Genomic DNA, 19,586 nt, shown 5'->3' with positions numbered 1-19,586 from the left:
GGTGGGAGGCCACATAACGCCGGTAACACACAGCCCTGCCATGCAGAGCTAGTATGTATGTATGTATGTATGTATGTATGTATGTATGTATGTATGTATGTATGTATGTATGTATGTATGTATGTATGTATGTTTGCTGTGCATGGCAGGGCTGTGTGTTACCGGCATTGCATGGCCTCCCATCACAGGCTGACAGGCCACATAACACCGGTAACACACAGCCCTGCCATGCAGAGCTAGTAAATATGTATGTATGTATGTATGTATGTATGTATGTATGTATGCATGTATGTATGTATGTATGTACCGGTATGTATGTATGTATGTATGTATGTATGTATGTATGTATGTATGTATGTATGCATGTATGTATGTATGTATGTATGTATGTATGTATGTATGTATGTATGTATGTATGTATGTATGTATGTAAGCTGTGCATGGCAGGGCTGTGTGTTACTTAGTCAGAAAACAGACAGGTTCAGGCAGGAGGTAAGATAATTCTCTTTCTCTCTCTCTCTCTCTCTCTCTCTCTCTCTCTCTCTCTCTCTCTCTCTCTCATGCACACACTGTATATATATATATATATATATATATATATATATATATATATATATATATATATATATATATATATATATATATATATCACAAATAAATTCAAGTATAAAGTAATAATATCTGTTGTTTAAGTTTAATGCAGATATCATTACTTTGCACTTGAATTCATTTGTATTTTTATTTGTAACGTTCTGCTTTTTGCATGAAGCACTGTACTTTCCAATGAGGACTGAAGCACTGCACTTTCCATTAAGACGTCTGTATACATATAAATATATATATATATATATATATATATATATATATTATATATATTATATATATATATATATATATATATATATATATAATGGATATTGTGTTTTGTGTGTGACGTTTGACTTTTGTCTTTACATCTTACAGATCTTAATACATAATTCAGAGAAGACTAGAACTTGCATTATTGCTTTCTTCAAATTTCGACACAGATTACGTAGCAATGATTGCATAATTATTTCTTTAAATTTATCTGAAGTGGAGAGGTATTTTTCGATCTGACTAGGCGTGGTGGAATTAATAAGAGTTTCCCACAGCCCATCAAGTGCTGGCTGTGGGGGGTTTGTGATACTAACATTGCTATGCTGACAGTTAGACTCTGCTGATGCTTGATGGATAGCAGAAGCAGCAAGAATTGTCTGTGTTCGGCGGACATGTTGAGGACTTCGAGATACAGTTAGACACTCACTGTTGTTGGAAAGTACAGTGCTTCATGCAAAAAGCAGAACGTTACAAAGGAAGTTCAATATGGGGTTGGGTCTTAATACAATGGAGGGAAGAGAAGCCAAGCATTTGCGCTTACTTGAATACAGTTGTAATTCAACACCCCAGAACAGATGGTCTCTCATATTCAGGCATGAATACGTACTACTGTATTGGCTACGCACACAAGACCCCTGTTCTGATAATTATAGGGGGGTCATATGGGATTGAAAGCCATAGAGAATGCCAAATATATTCCAGACAGATATTATGATGACCCGAGTTACTGTTTTTGTGGCAATGAGAAGCAGTGTTCCTCTGAATCTTGTGAAATTTGCAGCTGCAAATTATGGGGGAAATTAAACGGTCTGCAGTGAGTGGGAAAATAAGTAAAATTCTGAAAAATGCATTGAAGTGATGAGCTTTGGATGCAAAATTGTGCATGCCTTCACAGTGTAAATTTGAATGGATATAATAGGTATACAAAGATGTTGATAAGTTTTGCCTATATAAGTTAGAAGCTAATTGTTAAACATTTTGTAGGATTATTAGAAAATCATAAACAGCTGAGAATGAAATTTTTAAACAGTTAAGTGTAAGATTGAATTCAGTTTTTGTCTGAGAATGATCTTTGTGCTTTGATAAATATATCAAAGAATTTCAATTTTTTAGAATTAAGTGAGATCATAATTTAGTTTCACAATCACTGCTGAGCCTATATCCAAAGGTTTTTGAAGTAATGTAATTTTAATATTTTGGCTGCATTTTAATGGAATTGTAAAGTCTGAATTTGTAAAATTTAGTTTAAAAAAATTTCTTCATGGGACTGCAAAAGTTCACTTCATTTGCTGAGTTGAACATTGCAGCAGAGCTTTCAAAGAGGTGATACTTGAATACATTCGGATAGTTTCCAATCGGATTCGAACCCACAACATACATGTTTGACCAATGGTTAAGAAATAAAATGCATGTAGTGTTTTTTATTGACAAGTTATCTTGTTAATATTTAGGATGCCTTTCTATTCTGAAACCACCATTGTATGTAAGGAATATGGACTGTAATTTACTGTATGCCACAGTTAACTTTCAAGCAAAGTAATAAAGATCACAAACTTTGATGAAATATCAATTTTTTTTTATTTCTGTATGATTGAACATGTGCAGAAACATCTGCTGATTTCATGCTTTGAAAAAAGGCCAAAAAATGTGAACTCTTCACTGCTATGAAATGATTTCAAAACTTGAACAAGAACGTCAAACCTCAGCAGTTCAAAATTTCTCCAGGACAATTCACCATTCAAACATGTTGAGGAACCCCATGTTTGTTCCAACAGCCATAGTGGAAGTTGATCGTCGCTGTTTCTGATGTCTTCCTATACCGCACGATCATGGGCTTGTCATCGGTACAGATAACTTCCATACGCTGAGCCTTCACTGACCTCAGTAACAGCTGCTGATTTTCGTAGCTGGCTCCACGGCCAAGGATAGTTGACTTTGTTCAACCAGGTAAATTTCAGAGTTACTGTACACGGTGTTTCAGACTCTTCAATGCGCATTGAATTGCGGGTTGAATACAGCCGAATGAGCTCAAACACTTCTGCTGGGATATTTCTGCTGAAGGTTCCCTTCCATGGATTCCGCATTGAGCAAGAGGGTTTCAATTTCTGGGTCACTGCTGATCGCCAATGTCTCATTTCACACTCAAATATTGGGTACACCTCTATCTGGCGGAGCTTTACCTTGTCAGCTGTGATTTTATCATGTTTCTTGATTGCAGGGTCAACATTGGCATCTACCGGTAGTTCATCGAAAAGGCCATGTACCGGTAGGTCACAATGGAAATCGTCCTTGCTTCTCATAAGCTCAAACTTTGCGTTGCGTAGCTTACGCTTGACAGCTGTAGCGATGACTAACATGGGCGCCGCCATATTGATTTACAGTAACTACGGAAAATGACCTCAGTCATGACCCCAATATAGGTATACGCGCTCTGCGAAGCATTGGACAAAACAGGGCGCTGCTGGGCCGCAGTGAACATACCGTTATACTTCATCTCTTGTATAAACACAGATGGCTGTGTGCTATCTATCAGCTGAGCTTTATAAACTGTCAATTTCAATGTCAATACCCCTGAACAGACTTTTTTGAAACCAATATTTTAAAGCCATCAATTGGACCTCTTGTATTATAGCAATCATGGTGATATTAAAAAAAGATTTTGCAAAAGACAATGCAGGGGTTTCACTAAGTTTTGAAACAGGGGGCCATATGAAAATTACAGGGGGCCAAGCCATACCAACCACCAAACATGTGGATGTTTGGTACGTACCCCCACCCCTCACCCACCAATACACGGTTCCAAATTAGCTTTTTACAAACTGGACAAAACAGTTCATCAACCACAAACGGTAAGTTACAAGTTTTATTTCAAGCATTGCTTACAGAAATATGTCATTATGATCATCTACAAACAGGGTTCGAAATTTATTTTTTGTTTGGTGGTCAAGTTTGACCACCAGATTCAAATTTTGGTGGTCAATTGCAAAATTCTGGTGGTCAAAAATAATTGTCATTGTCAGAGTGTAATTCTTGTGGAGGTCAGGGTCCATAGGGGTGAATAGTGGGCTGACATCTTGTTCTGGAACCATTCCACTATGCTGCTACTCGTGTTACGTTGGTCTATGTTGCATGCCAAGTAAAATCCACTAGAAAATTTTCAGTATTTCACAACTTGAAATGAGTGCATGAGTGACTGACTGACTGTAAGTTTTGACAGAATTACAAACTGAGTATCAAGAAATGACAATTACTGCTGATAACATGACAATTATTGCATTTTTTGGACTTATGAAGTTTTGTCAGAGTTTTGTACAATGAGATGTTATGCAACATTTGCAGACTTAATCACAATAATCATAGCAGTAAACAGTAAAACAAAGAGAGACATTGTCTATCCAAAGGAACGCCTCACTTGGGTAGATTGGAGAGGGGTTGAAGGACTGACATTAACCCTTTCACCACCATGGTTTTTCCCAAATCCATTGTTTTCTATGGTAAAGTTGGACCTGTATACAGGGAACTGGGGGTGAAAGGGTTAAACCAAAGTGGAGGGACTGTGATTGAACAGACAAGATGTGTACTAGATAACTGCTATATCTATCTCTGAGGATAATATATTGTTTCTGGATACTCCTAGCAATAAACTGTGAGAGAAATGTAAGACTTACAGCTTTGCAGCACTAGTGTGACCTCCGAAAATTTGGTGGTCAACATTGACCACCTACAACAGAATCTGGTGGTCCAAATGAGATAATTGGTGGTCTTTTGACGCATGACCACGGGTATTTTGAACCCTGTACAAAGGAATCTGCATCCAGCCAAAGAACTTTAGCAGCTATTGTTATCTCACTTGTACAATTTAGGATGCAGTTTTCCTCTATGGTTCACCACTGAAAATAGTCATTTCAAGTGATTGTTGGTAGAACAGAATGAAAATTTCTATGAAGTTTGACTTTGACCTTAGTACACTAGCCCTCAGTCGCTCCGCATTTCTACTTTATTTACATTTTTCAAAGGATCAGGGACCAACATTAGACAGCCTGGATCTACTTTAAAATCATCAACGGCAGCTGTTGTAAAAAAGTGTTCGTTTTATGAAAGTGTTCGTTTTTTGGAAACCACACTCAAAAATGCATCGTCTTCAACACAAAAAGCATACAAGATATGAATTCAGAGATGTATTGGAAGCCATCGATGCGGGGTTTTTTGAATGAATTATTGCGGCTTTTGATGCAGGAAAGCAGTCTTCGAACTTTAGCGATAGGTGCAGGCTATAGCAGCCATGGCCGGTTTATTCCATTTCCGGACTTCCTGCATTGCCGTGTATGACGACTGTGCTACAGCCAACCGCTAAACGTCACAGTCTGCTGAAGTTTACACCTTCATTTATTCAGTTTTGATATTTATATGCCCACGGAGTTAAGGCAAGTCAAACGTAAAGAAAATCATTAAATCCGAGAGCGAACGTCGACCACCAATGCCAAGGTGTTGTTTACATTTTACAACCCTAGGCCAGTGGATCGCTGTACGTAGCAATGCTAACTGACGTTGGGGGCGCTGCAGGGTTGAGGTATTAAAGCTGACATAAAACTGACCTCTCTTATCAGATTACCAGAACGGCTGTTAGTGCGAAACTGAGAAGGTGTACTGCCATCGTTGGCGACTCAAGTGCTAGCTTTGATTATCAATTTCATGTACCAATTGTATATTGACTAGGTAAGGAAAGTTCTTCCAATGAGATTAGCAGTTGAAATGTTCATAATGTTATTATAGTTCACACGCCATGAGTACGCGTGTTTTGAAATTACACGTGGCATCACCATTACTCGAACAGGCTGAACCTAATTTCCGATCCCAAATTCCACCGTGTCATTCCGTAAAATTCATGAAAAAAGGCTACCTGCCAAAGTTGCAGTGAAACATTCAATAAGTGATAAATTTGTATGAATTATTGAATAACTTATAGTTGCCGCGTAGAAAGTACCGTGTACAACATATACATAGCCTGGAAAATAACATTGCAAGTACGCGCGCACACGGAGCATGTCATGTGGGTGCAAACCTGTCATAGTGGTGCCATTGCGACATACATCCTCTATGGTTACGTCTGTTGTACTAACAAATTATAATTAGTTGTGAAAGTTATGCACAGCGGCATGCATAATTAATTGTGAAATTCAATGAAAGGACTTTTTAAAAACAGGATGTGATTGGCTAATTTTGACCTTTGACCTTTATCATATTTTTATAGCGTAATTTTGCGTATAATCCAAGTGGATTCATACTCAAAATGGGATTAGACATAGAAATGCTACAAATGCAATGAAATAGCTTCTTTTACACATGAAAAACAAATATGTCATTTTTGGGTGTAATGGTGCAATTTGTAAACATTGCATGTGGACCCAAAATACAGTGAAAAAATAAAGTCGTGCATAATCAATGTTTGATAGCTGTCATATTTTCACTTTTCAGGTGTAAGTGACCCAAATTTAACTGACTTTTTTCAGGTATCTCATTAGCATAATAATTGGTTGGCATTGCTACTGTAGGGGCGAATGCTGATGCATTCAGAAGAAACATTTCCTGATAAATATTCATAAAACGCCGCATAAGTATCAATATGATCTGAGAAATTGCCATAAACTGTACCTTTCGTCATCAACCCGTCTGTATTTCTCCATTTCGACCCAACTGAATCACTTCACTCACATCTCATGGCCGATGCAATGTTGCGTTATGGCACAAGCTCAATGACCTCTAACCTCCAACCAGCTGTGTACGTTGTATCGACGTATTCCGTGCACAGGCGCTCCTTAGCTGGGTCGTCTGCTAAGTAGATCGATTTTCGGATCGATCTATTGATCCCGTAGTCGATATGCCCGCCACTGCAACCTAATTAGGTTAACCTATTTAGGTTGCAGTGGCGGGCATATCGACTACGGGATCAATAGATCGATCCGAAAAACGATCTACTTAGCAGACGACCCACCTAAGGAGCGCCTGTGATTCCCCGCGGTACTGGTGGTACCTAGTGCTGTAAGCTTAGCGAGGCATTGCGTGATCGACAAATGCGAACGAAATGAACACAAAATTTTCACTGAAAACACCGCAAAAGTGTTGAAAAACAAGTAATTCAGCATTAAGGATACAGATCATTGTAAACTTTTGGCGACATGCTGTTTGTTACTAGCTATTCATTTCTGTAGGAAGCACAACAATTACACGATTTTCAGGTAATAACAGGCGGCCGTATGACCGGTGGCCGGCTTTTAACGAAACCCCTGTAAATACTGTTCAACTTTAGTTTCAAAATCTGTTGAGTTGTACAGTGTATTGCATAGAAATAAATGTGATTTAGTCCAACATGGTAATTGCTTAAGTCAGAGTATACATCGACCACATACAAATCGGCATTTGTCTGCAAATTTAGACAAAACACTCAGACTGTACTGGCAATATGACAATGTTGAAAAACTGGGCTTGGTGTCTATCGAAACCGACGACATTAACACTGCAAGCAAGCATATAAAATGCTTGCAACTCCTGCATCAAGTTGAGACATAGCCGCAGAATGAACCGAAGCAAAGTTGTCTGCATTTTGATGCAAAGTGCCAATGTCGCGCGCATTGTCCTATATTTAGAAGCTAGTTCTGTCACAGAACTGTGCTCAAATGATGACCATGCAACATCGAGCAGTTCCTCGTATATAGACATACACATCGGGTATCAAACTTTGCTATAACGGACAAAAATGAGATAAACTCAGTTATTTTTCTGACAAAATTGTTCACCGAATTGTACCCCTACTAAACTTGATCGCGCTGGTCAGGAGTCATCGATCGCTGGTTGAGAGCTGGTGGCACATATTTAATTAAAAAAGCAAAATCGGCGAAATTTTCAACATTAGTTCAAGTTAAAGGCGCCCTTCTCAATCCCAGGTTCTCGCATTAGCAAATGTGTCAACAGCCCATTAACAGTTTGTCATTCTTTGTTTTCCATTGAATATTTTATCAAGGAAATAATATTTATATTAGATAAATCTGATAATTGAGTGGGGGCTTTAAATATGATGGTTGTACTATCCTGTAATGAAAGAAGCTCTTTGGACGTACGACGTGTCCCACAAGCACACCACACAGCGCAAGAGAGGCAGATCCCAGACGTGTCGAACTGTACGCTTGCAAGCAGTATAGCAATATGGCGGACGTGTTGACATCACCCTTGTCGAATGGTGGCGCTCGTTTCAGGCAAACTACGGGTGCGTAGATCCTGGCGAGGCACGCACCTCACACTCCAAATTTCACACTCATTTTCCCGGTGCGTAGAAAAATGAGGCCAGTCGATAAAAACGTTAGTCAGCACTATTTAGGCAGTTCTTAGGCCATTGGAAGGCAACATTATAAAGCCAGGGTATTTGGCTTTATTATGCAAGTCTGGTCTCAATAAGGCGTGAATTCCTTACTACATGGTCTCGATAGTACTAGTACACGAACGCACACACACACACACACACACACACACACACACACACACACACACACACACACACACACACTTACTCATTAAGCTTGCATAAGCTGTCGCAGAAATTTGTATGGAAAAGCTGTCATTATAAAGGCAGAGTTAACTATGGAAAACACAAAGGACTCTATTATTTCAAGGCAAATGGTCAGAATTTATTGAAATTTTATCAACTACTGTATGTTTTTTAGTTTAACAGATTTCGTGGAAACAAGTTTGACATGGTCACATGACTGAAAATTGCAAGTCACCCGCCAAATTCAAACATGTAATAAAAAGTAAAATTTCAATTTGTAAGCTCAAATTTTTCGTCCTATTTTGCTACATATTCAGAAAGAGCAATTATCAATAAACGTAACAGATACCATAACCCGAATATAATAATTTGACATAAATGTTAACTATTTCAATAAGTCAATGAAATGTAAAATTTAGCTTCATTAACTTAGGTTTTTTGAGAAAAAGATATGAAATAATAATATTTTGGAATTATTCAATAACCATTACATGAGGTTTCGTGCTAGTTTGTCTACAAACGATTTCTTCCAATTAAATTTTGCCTTAAAGTTGAAACATCTCACCAATTCAATGGGTAATTTTGCCGGAACATATCGGCTTTAAGTCAAGTGACTAAATGAAAATACTAAAGATTTGAAAATTTAACATTTTATATACTGAGAAAACCATTCTTTACACTTTAAAGCCATTTCGGTGTGAACTTTCTAAAACTTGATTCTTACAACTTATTGCGTGACTGCTGCCACTTGTGTGTGATGGCAGGTCAGTATACATTTCACATAGGGGACGTCGATAAATTGCCAGCCGAGATATCTTTTCATAAAAGCCACCTGGTGTCATATCAAGAATGATAAACAGACGTTCGGACATTTATCACAGTGTGAAACAGATGAAATAACAAACACATGTTATGACATGAACCTTATGAGATAGAAGTGGTGATAAACAGAATTTACAACCTCTTTTACTGCAAAGTTTTACGACACATTTACTACTACCGTTCCCTTAATTTTAGTGATTTAGGTAAAAGTTCATTGAGGTTATACCAAACACATGCGAAGTTAAGTATGTACTTAAACAATAATGGCTCCATAATAGAAAACTAGATGAAACAGAGTTCCGAAGCTGCACACAACATGTTAATTAGAACTCATAATCGGTTTTCAGTTCAAGAAATGCAGGTATGGCTACTTGAATGAATATTAAATTTATGTACACTTTACCTTCCACCGCCTGTGCACCTAGAAATTCTATGGAAACCTGGCATGATTTTGGTGATTCTTTAGCATCAAACAAGCGGAAATGGAATATAATTAAACCGTATCATACCTGGTAGCTCACTAAGGTTAGTTTAAAGGAGTGTAAAAACCGTCAATTTGCTTACATGGCTCACGTAATAATCATCTGGTTCCTTATTGTACACCAAGAGCGCCACCAACGTGTACTGACGACAATAAACTAGGATCGTTCCTCTTAATAGTGATCTGATTACAAACAGTGAAGGAAAGTAAAATAAGCAAAAACAACTTGATCTTTCTTTAGCTTCTACTTTTCGATTTTTCCTAGATTTGCTCTGAAAAAACCGACTTGTGTTGTAAAATTGCAACTAAACAAAACTTTTTTCCAGTTCTTAGGTCCGTATCTGTGTGTCTTCAATTATCAAAAATAAGTCTTAATTTTTCTTCCATGTTATCAAAGAGCAATTATCGCAACGTATCCTACAACATGACATGAATAAATTAATTGGACATATCCGTCAAATATTTCAAAATGTCCGTCAAATGTAAAATTTTGATCCATTTGTTTCAACTTTATTTGAGAAAATAAATGTAAAATTATAATATTTTGGATATATTCAGTGAATATTACATAACCTCTCGTGCAACTTTATTTGAGAAAATAGATGTAAAATTATAATATTTTGGATCTATTCAGTGACTATGACATAACCCTTCATGCTACTTATGTGTCTAACAATTTATTTGAAACAAATTTGTCTAACAGTTGCAACATCTCGTTATATCTCATGTGTAGTTTTGGCGGGAAAATATAAGCTGTAAGTCAAGTGACTTAGTGAAAAACTAAACATTTGAAAAATTTACTTGTTACATAATGAGAAATTAATTTTTCAAATTTTAAAGTCATTTCCATGTGAACTTTATTAAATTTGATCTTTAGAACTCATTACGTGACTGCTGCTAGAGGTGTGAGATTGGACATCAGTTTACATTGTACATGGTGGAAAAACATCGATAAAAGTTTGCCGAGACACGTCAACATGAATGACCCAGGTGTTGTTTCCATAGTGATTAACTGACATCTAGACATGTATCACATTGTGCAAACAGACGAAATACCCAAATCCTGCTCTGACATAACCTGCATGGAACAGCAGTGGTGATAAACAGAATTTACAACCTCTTTGACAGTATAGTTTTACGACAAATGACTTACATGCAACTTTATTTTAGAAAATAGATGTAAAATTATAATATTTGGATATATTCAGTGACTATGATATAACCTTCATGCTACTTCATGTGTACTAACCATTTATTTGAAACAAATTTGTCTTACAGTTGCAACAACTCGTTATATCACATGTGTAGATTTTGCAGGAAAATATAAGCTGTAAGTCAAGTGACTTAGTGAGAAACTAAACATTTGAAAACTTTACTTGTTACATATTGAGAAATTAATTTTTCAAATTTTAAAGTCATTTCGATGTGAACTTTCTAAAATTTGATCTTAAGAACTCATTACGTGACTGCTGCTAGAGGTGCACGTGTGAGACAGCAGATCAGTTACATTGTACATGGTGGAAAAAACATCGATAAAAGTTTGCCGAGACACGTCAACATGAATGACCCAGGTGTTGTTTCCATAGTGATTAACTGACATCCGATATGTATCACATTGTGCAAACAGACGAAATACCAAAATCCTGTTCTGACATGAACTGCATGAGACAGCAGTGGTGATGAACAGAATTTACAACCTCTTTGACTGTATAGTTTTACGATAAATTACTTACATGCAACCTTATTTGAGAAAAAAGATGTAAAATTATAACATTTTGGATATATTCAGTGAATATGACATAACCTTTCATGCAACTTTATTGAGAAAATAGATGTAAAATTATAATATTTTGGATATATGCAGTGACTATTACATAACCTTTCATGCCACTTTATGTGTACTAACAATTTATTTGAAACAAATTTGTCTAACAGTTGCAACAACTCGTTATATCTCATGTGTAGCTTTGGCGGGAAAATATAAGCTGTAAGTCAAGTGACTTAGTGAAAAACTAAACATTTGAAAAATTTACTTGTTACATAATGAGAAATTTATTTTTCAAATTTTAAAGTCATTTCCATGTGAACTTTATTAAATTTGATCTTTAGAACTCATTACGTGACTGCTGCTAGAGGTGTGAGATGGCGGGTGAGTTTACATTGTACATGGTGGAAAAAAACATCGATAAACGTTTGCCGAGACACGTCAACATGAATGACCCAGGTGTTGTTTCCATAGTGATTAACTGACATCTAGACATGTATCACATTTTGCAAACAGACGAAATACCCAAATCCTGCTCTGACATAACCTGCATGGAACAGCAGTGGTGATAAACAGAATTTACAACCTCTTTGACAGTATAGTTTACGACAAATGACTTACATGCAACTTTATTTTAGAAAATAGATGTAAAATTATAATATATTGGATATATTCAGTGACTATGACATAACCTTTCATGCTACTTCATGTGTACTAACCATTTATTTGAAACAAATTTGTCTTACAGTTGCAACACTCGTTATATCACATGTTAGATTTGGCGGGAAAATATAAGCTGTAAGTCAAGTGACTTAGTGACAAACTAAACATTTGAAAACTTTACTTGTACATATTGAGAAATTAATTTTTCAAATTTTAAAGTCATTTCGATGTGAACTTTCTAAATTTGATCTTAAGAACTCATTACGTGACTGCTGCTAGAGGTGCACGTGTGAGACGGCAGATCAGTTTACATTGTACATGGTGGAAAAAACATCGATAAAAGTTTGCCGAGACACGTCAACATGAATGACCCAGGTGCTGTTTCCATAGTGATTAACTGACATCCGGACATTTATCACAATGTGCAAACAGACGAAATACTCAAATCCTGTTCTGACATGAACTGCATGAGACAGCAGTGGTGATAAACAGAATTTACAACCTCTTTGACTGTAGAGTTTTACGACAACTGACTTCTACCGTTCCGTTAATTCATTTATTCTTTAGATTAGATCATTTCTGTGTGATCGGCCACAACGTGTAAGCATACAAGGTCATCTTTCGAGCGAATTTATTCTAAATACGGTGGCTCCCCAAGGCTGTGTACTATCACCAGTTCTTTTCTCTGTTTATACAAATGAATTAAGATGTAATAACGTCATTCTCACTCTCATAAAATTTGCTGATGACATGTCCGTAGTTGCACGACTTAAAGACGAATACTCTTTCAGTCGTTATATTCTATTCATAGATTACTTGAAGTCTTGTGAATTAAAACTAAAGAACTTTGAATCATGAGAGCACAGAAGCAAGTTCCGGACTAATTACTTCGACCGATAACTATAGATGGAAAACAAATTAAAAGGGTGTCACTTTTTAAATATCTTGGTACAATTTTAGATTCGAGATGTCGTTTTACACACAACATTGAATTTATTTGAAAAAAAGCACAGCAGCGCTTATTCCTCCTCCGGAAACTGAGAGGCTTTGATCTCGGCCTTATATTTTAGTAACTGTGTATCGTTCGCTTGTTTAGAGCATTTTAACGTTTAATATTGTATCCTTGTAAGGGAACCTCTCAGTTAAGGACAAAATGAGAATAACACAAGTCGTCAATCTGGCAGGAAGATTGGATTCACTACACTGGATTCAGACAAGGAGACATCATCCAATACAGTGTCTACACTGTCAACCTGCACAGGAAAAGTTGTGAATAGCCTTCTCGAAAAAAAAGCAACATCAGTGAGAAAGTACTGGCCTAAGTGGGTTGCTGAATTAGCGTGGTTAGAAAAACAGAAACTGAATAGACTACAACATACATAGAATTATTCAAATTCACAACACATGTAATTCTATCAGATGTGAGTTTGTCCAAATGAAGTTTCTGGTGACTGTAATTATCTCAATAAACAAGATAAAATAATGGAAAATTTCAGTTGGAATGTTTACATTAAGTGCTATTCTCTACAGAGCCTCTCCCCATCCATATCGGGGAGATATCTCAGGTAAATATACAGCATTCATCACAACAATACTTGTCTATTAAACTTTGTACATTATTGGAGCCCTGGATGATATCATTCTATTCAGATTCTTCCAAAAAGTCTAGTGTGGTGCTTACATTTTGTCAGAGAATCCCAAGGAAACCAACTTATAACCAAAATTGTTTCTGTACCCAGAACACTGCACATTGGTGGACGGTCAGACACAGTGCTATTCTTTTGGCAAAAGAAACTCATCTAAGCCATGAAACAGATTTACAGCAACAGTAGCTGTAACTTTTGGCGATTTTCAGCATTTTTGTTCTGTATATTTACTGAACTAGTTTATTGTTAAACTGTATAAATCATGTAGAAATGTCCACTATATAGCTTATCAGCACAGCTCATATGTGTATAATGAACATTGTTATTGATAAATTAATTTTAGTCCGGACTAAACTTAAAATGTAAACAGTAACAGTGCATTCTACACACATACACTTTGAATTCGCAAGCTGAACACTGTGTATTTGTATATCTTTTGTTTGCATTGAGCGTCTGCTTAATACACATTACCGTCAATAGGACCTGTCTTTAGTTTTGTTTTTTTTTTCTTTTGACATTTGGTCATTGAACTGTCAAAAGGTCTTCAGTGTTTTTACCTGCAAGATAATGGTTTAGACCTGTGACATGCTCAATGGAGCGGTTTTGCCATGATTCAATTTTACAGGATGTTAAGAAGCCCAGCAAAAGCATTCGTTTTTTATGATTTTAGGGAAACCCTATGATTTAAAGTTGGTGGAAATGACTGTATTGGGTAACAGCCTCGCCTTGAGGACATTTACAAAAATACCGCCAATAAGACGGTGTCACTCCCATATGATCAGAGTTGTTGTATAATAACTGTGGCACTGGGTCACATAGCCCATGGTGAACTGCATTAAAAATCAGTCAATAGGATTCAGAGATGTTTGCTCAAAAATGGGAGAAAATGACCCAAAAATACAATCACACAAATTTACTTCAATTTGAAACAAAGCATATCTAAAACAAGGAGTTTTGAGAACTTACATTTCTTGATCGATTTCACAGAAATATTCCTTCAAAAACAAACTTCCAGTTTGAAGGAACATATACTTCATCTCTTGTATAAACACAGATGGCTGTGTGCTGAGCTTTATAAACTGTCAATTTCAATGTCAATACCCCTTTCAACAACAGACTTTTTGAAACCAATTTTTTAAAGCCATCAATTGGACCTCTTGTATTATAGCAATCATGGTGATGTTAAAAAAGATTTTGCAAAAGACAATGCAGGGGTTTCACTAAATTTTGAAACAGGGGGCCATATTAAAATTAAAGGGGGCCAACCAACCACAAAACATGTGGATGTTTGGTACGTACCCCCACCCACCAATACACGGTTCCAAATTAGCTTTTTACAAACTGGACAAAACAGTTCATCAACCACAAACGGTAAGTTACAAGTTTTATTTCAAGCATTGCTTACAGAAATATGTCATTATGATCATCTACAAAGGAATCTGCATCCAGCCAAAGAACTTTCGCAGCTATTGTTATCTCACTTGTACAATTTAGGATGCAGTTTGCCTCTATGGTTAACGACTGAAAATAGTCATTTCAAGTGATTGTTGTAGAACAGAATGAAAATTTCTATGAATTTTGACGTTGACCTTAGTACACTAGCCCTCAGTCGCTCCGCATTTCTACTTTATTTACTTTTTTCAAAGGATCAGGGACCAACATCAGACAGCCTGGATCTACTTTAAAATCATCAACGGCAGCTGTTGTAAAAAAGTGTTCGTTTTATGAAAGTGTTCGTTTTTTGGAAACCACACTCAAAAATGCATCGTCTTCAACACAAAAAGCATACAAGATATGAATTAAGAGATGTATTGGAAGCCATCGATGCGGGTTTTTTTGAATGAATTATTGCGGCTTTTGGTGCAGGAAGCAGTCTTCCAACTTTAGCGATAGGTGCAGGCTATAGCGGCCATGGCCAGTTTATTCCATTTCCGGACTTCCTGTATTGCCGTGTATGACGACTGTGTTACAGCCAACCACTAAACGTCACAGTCTGCTTAAGTTTACACCATCATTTATTCAGTTTTGATATTTATATGCCCACAGAGTTAAGGCAAGTCAAACGTAAAGAAAATCATTAAAATCCGAGAACAAACGTCGACTACCAATGCCAAGGTGTTGTTTACATTTTACAACCCACGGGCATGGATCGCCGTAGGGTGAATGCTGATGCATTCAGAAGAAACATTTCCCGATAAATATTCATAAAACGCCGCATAAGTATCAATATGATCTGAGAAATTGCCATAAACTGTACCTTTCGTCATCAACCCGTCTGTATTTCTCCATTTCGACCCAACTGAATCACTTCACTCACATATCATGGCCAACGCAATGTTGCGTTACTGCACAAGCTCAATGACCTCTAACCTCCAACCAGCTGTGTACTTTGTGTTGACGTATTCCGTGCGGTACTGGCGGTACCTACATCTGTAAGCTTAGCGAGGCATTGCGTGATCGACAAATGCGAACGAATGAACACAAAATTTTCTCTGAAAACCCCGCAAAAGTGTTGAAAACAAGTAATTCAGCATTAAGGATACTGATACAGATCATTGTAAACTTTTGGCGACATGCTGTTTGTTACTAGCTATTTATTTCTGTAAGAAGCACAACAATTACACAATTTTCAGGTAATAACAGGCGGCCGTATGACCGGTGGCCGGCTTCTAGCAAAACCCCTGTAATACTGTTCAACTTTAGTTTGAAAACTCTGTTGAATTGTACAGTGTATTGCATAAAAATAAATGTGATTTAGTCCAACATGGTAATTGCTTAAGTCAGAGTTTACATCATCACCATATACAGATCGGCATTTGTCTGCAAATTTAGACAAAACACTCAGACTGTACTGGCAATATGACAATGTTGAAAACTGGGCTTGGTGTCTATCGAAACCGACGACATTAACACTGCAAGCAAGCATATAAAATGCTTGCAACTCCTGCATCAAGTTGAGACAATAGCCACAGAATGAACCGAAGCAAAGTTGTCTGCATTTTGGTGCAAAGTGCCAATGTCGCGCGCATTGTCCTATATTTAGAAGCTAGTTCTGTCACAGAACTGTGCTCAAATGATGACCATGCAACATCGAGCAGTCTTGCATGCTATAAATTGATTGGCTGAACTTCCAAAATTTTGCAAAAGGTTATCGTTCCTCGTATATAGACATACACATCGGGTATCAAACTGTGCTATAACGGACAAAAATGAGATAAACTCAGTCATTTTTCTGACCAAATTGTTCACCGAAATTGTACCCCTACTATACTTGATCGTGCTGGTCTGGAGTCATCGATCGCTGGTTGAGAGCTGGTGGCACATATTTAATTAAAAAAAGCAAAATCGGCGAAATTTTCAACATTAGTTCAAGTTTAATATGATGGTTGTACTAACCTGTAATGGAAGAAGCTCTTTAAACCTACGACGTGTCCCACAAGCACAACACACAGCAAAAGAGAGACAGATCCCAGACGTGTCGAACTGTACGCTTGCAAGCAGTATAGCAATATGGCGGACATGTTAACATAAAAGTTGTCGAATGGTGGCGCTCGTTTAGGCAAACTACGGGTGCGTCGATCCTGGCTAGGCTCGCACCTCACACTTCAAATTTCAAGCTAATTTTCCCGGTGCATAGAAAAATGAGGCCAGTTGATAAAAACATTAGTAAGCACTGATTAGGCAGTTCTTAGGCCATTGGAAGGCTAACATTACAAAAGCCAGGGTATTTGGCTTTATTATGCAAGTCTGGTCTCAATAAGCGGTGAATTCCTTACTACATGGTCTCGATAGTACTAGTACACAAACGCGCACACACACAAACACACACACACACACACACAAACACACTAAGTCAAGGTAGCATAAACTGTCGCAGAAATTTGTATGGCAAAAAGCTGTCATAATTAAGGCAGAGTTAGCTATAGGAAACATACAGGACTGTATTTTTTAAGGCAATTAGTCAGAATTTACTAAAATTTTATCAACTACTTTATGTTTTTTTTACTTTAACATATTGGATAGAAACAAGTTTGACATGGTCACGTGACTGAAAATTGTCAGTCTTCCGCTAAATTCAAACATGTAATAAAAGGTAAAATTTCAATTTGTAAGCTCAATTTTTTTGTACTCTTTTGCTACATATTCAGAAAGACCACTTATCGATGACTGTAACAGATACCATAACCCGAATAGAATAATTTGACATAAATGTTAACTATTTCAATATGTCAATGAAAGTAATGTTTTGCTTCATTAACTTAGGGTTTGAGAAAAAAAATATGAAATAATAATATTTTGGACTTATGCAATGACCATTACATGAGGTTTCGTGCTAATGTGTCTACAAACGATTTCTTCCAATTAAATTTTGCCTTAAAATTGAAACATCCCACCAATCCAATGTGTAATTTTGCCGGGAACATATCGGCTATAAGTCAAGTGACTAAGTGAAAATACTAAAGATTTGAAAATTTAACTTTTATATACTGATCAGTGAGAAAACCATTTTTTCAAACTTTAAAGTCATTTCGATGTGGATTTTCTAAAACTTGACACTTACAACGTATTGCGTGACTGCTAGTACTTGTGTGTGATGGCAGGTCAGTATACTTTACACTGGGGGGGGGGGGGGGTCGATAAAATATCTTTTCATAAAAGCCACCTGGTGTTATATCAAGAATGATAAACAGACATTCGGACATTTATCACAGTGTGAAAACAGATAAAAAACAAACACATGTTCCGACATGTACCTTATGAGATAGAAGTGGTGATAAACAGAATTTACCACCTCTTTTACTGCATAGTTTTACGACACATTTACTACTGCCATTCCTTAATTTTAGTGTTTTAGGTAAAAGTTCAATAGGGTTATACCGAACACATGCGAAATTAAGTAACTACTTCAACAACATTTGGTCCTTGATATAGAACTAGATGAAACAGAGTTCCGAAGCTGCACACAACATGTTAATTGGAACTCATAATCGGTTTTCAGTTCAAGAAATGCAGGTATGGCTACTTGAATGAATATTAAATTTATGTACACTTTACCTTCCACCGCCTGTGCACCTAGAAATTCTATGGAAACCTGGCATGGTTTTGGTGATTCTTTTAGCATCAACCAAGCGGAAATGGAATATATTAAAAACTGTATCATACCTGGTAGCTCACTAAGGTTAGTTTAAAGGAGTGTAAAAACCGTCAATTTGGCTTGCATGGCTCACGTAATAATCATCTGGTTCCTTATTGTACACCAAGGGCGCCACCAACGTGTACTGACTACAATAAACTAGGATCGTTCCTCTTAATAGTGATCTGGTTACAAACAGTGAAGGAAAGTAAAATAAGCCAAAACAACTTGCTCTTTCTTTAGCTTTTCCTTTACGTTTTCCCTAGATTTGCTCTGAAAACACCGACTTGTATTGTAAAATTGTAACAGAACAAAACTCTTTACACTTCATCCGTTTCTGTGTGTCTTCAATTATCAAAAATGTGTCTTAATGTTTTTGCAAATTGTCAAAGAGCCATTATCACTTCATGTATCAGATAACATGACATGAATAAATTAATTGGACATATCCGTCAAATATTTCAAAATGTTCGTCAAATGTAAAATTTTGATCCATTAGTTTCAAGTTTATTGAGAAAATAGATGTAAAATTATAAGATTTTGGATATATTGAGTGACTATTACATAACCTTTCATGCTATTAAGCATTTATGTACTAACCATTTATTTGAATAGAATTTTGCCTTATAGTTGCAACAACTCGTTATGTCACATGTGTAACTTTGGCGGGAAAATAT

General features: G+C 36.7%; 1 long non-coding RNA gene across 1 annotated transcript in view; it reads right to left on the bottom strand.

Annotated features, from left to right (window-relative positions):
* LOC139126635 (uncharacterized) overlaps nt 1-6,629 on the bottom strand; it is a 24,679-nt gene extending 18,050 nt beyond the window's left edge. The window contains exon 1 of the long non-coding RNA XR_011550664.1: nt 6,511-6,629. This is a non-coding gene — a long non-coding RNA (uncharacterized lncRNA). The remainder of the gene's footprint in view (nt 1-6,510) is intronic.
* Between the last annotated feature and the right edge of the window lie 12,957 nt (nt 6,630-19,586).

The sequence above is a fragment of the Ptychodera flava genome, unplaced genomic scaffold, assembly GCF_041260155.1.
Source record: "Ptychodera flava strain L36383 unplaced genomic scaffold, AS_Pfla_20210202 Scaffold_111__1_contigs__length_238570_pilon, whole genome shotgun sequence".
In the NCBI taxonomy this organism is placed as follows: domain Eukaryota; kingdom Metazoa; phylum Hemichordata; class Enteropneusta; family Ptychoderidae; genus Ptychodera; species Ptychodera flava.
This window is presented reverse-complemented; position numbering and strand designations above follow the sequence as displayed.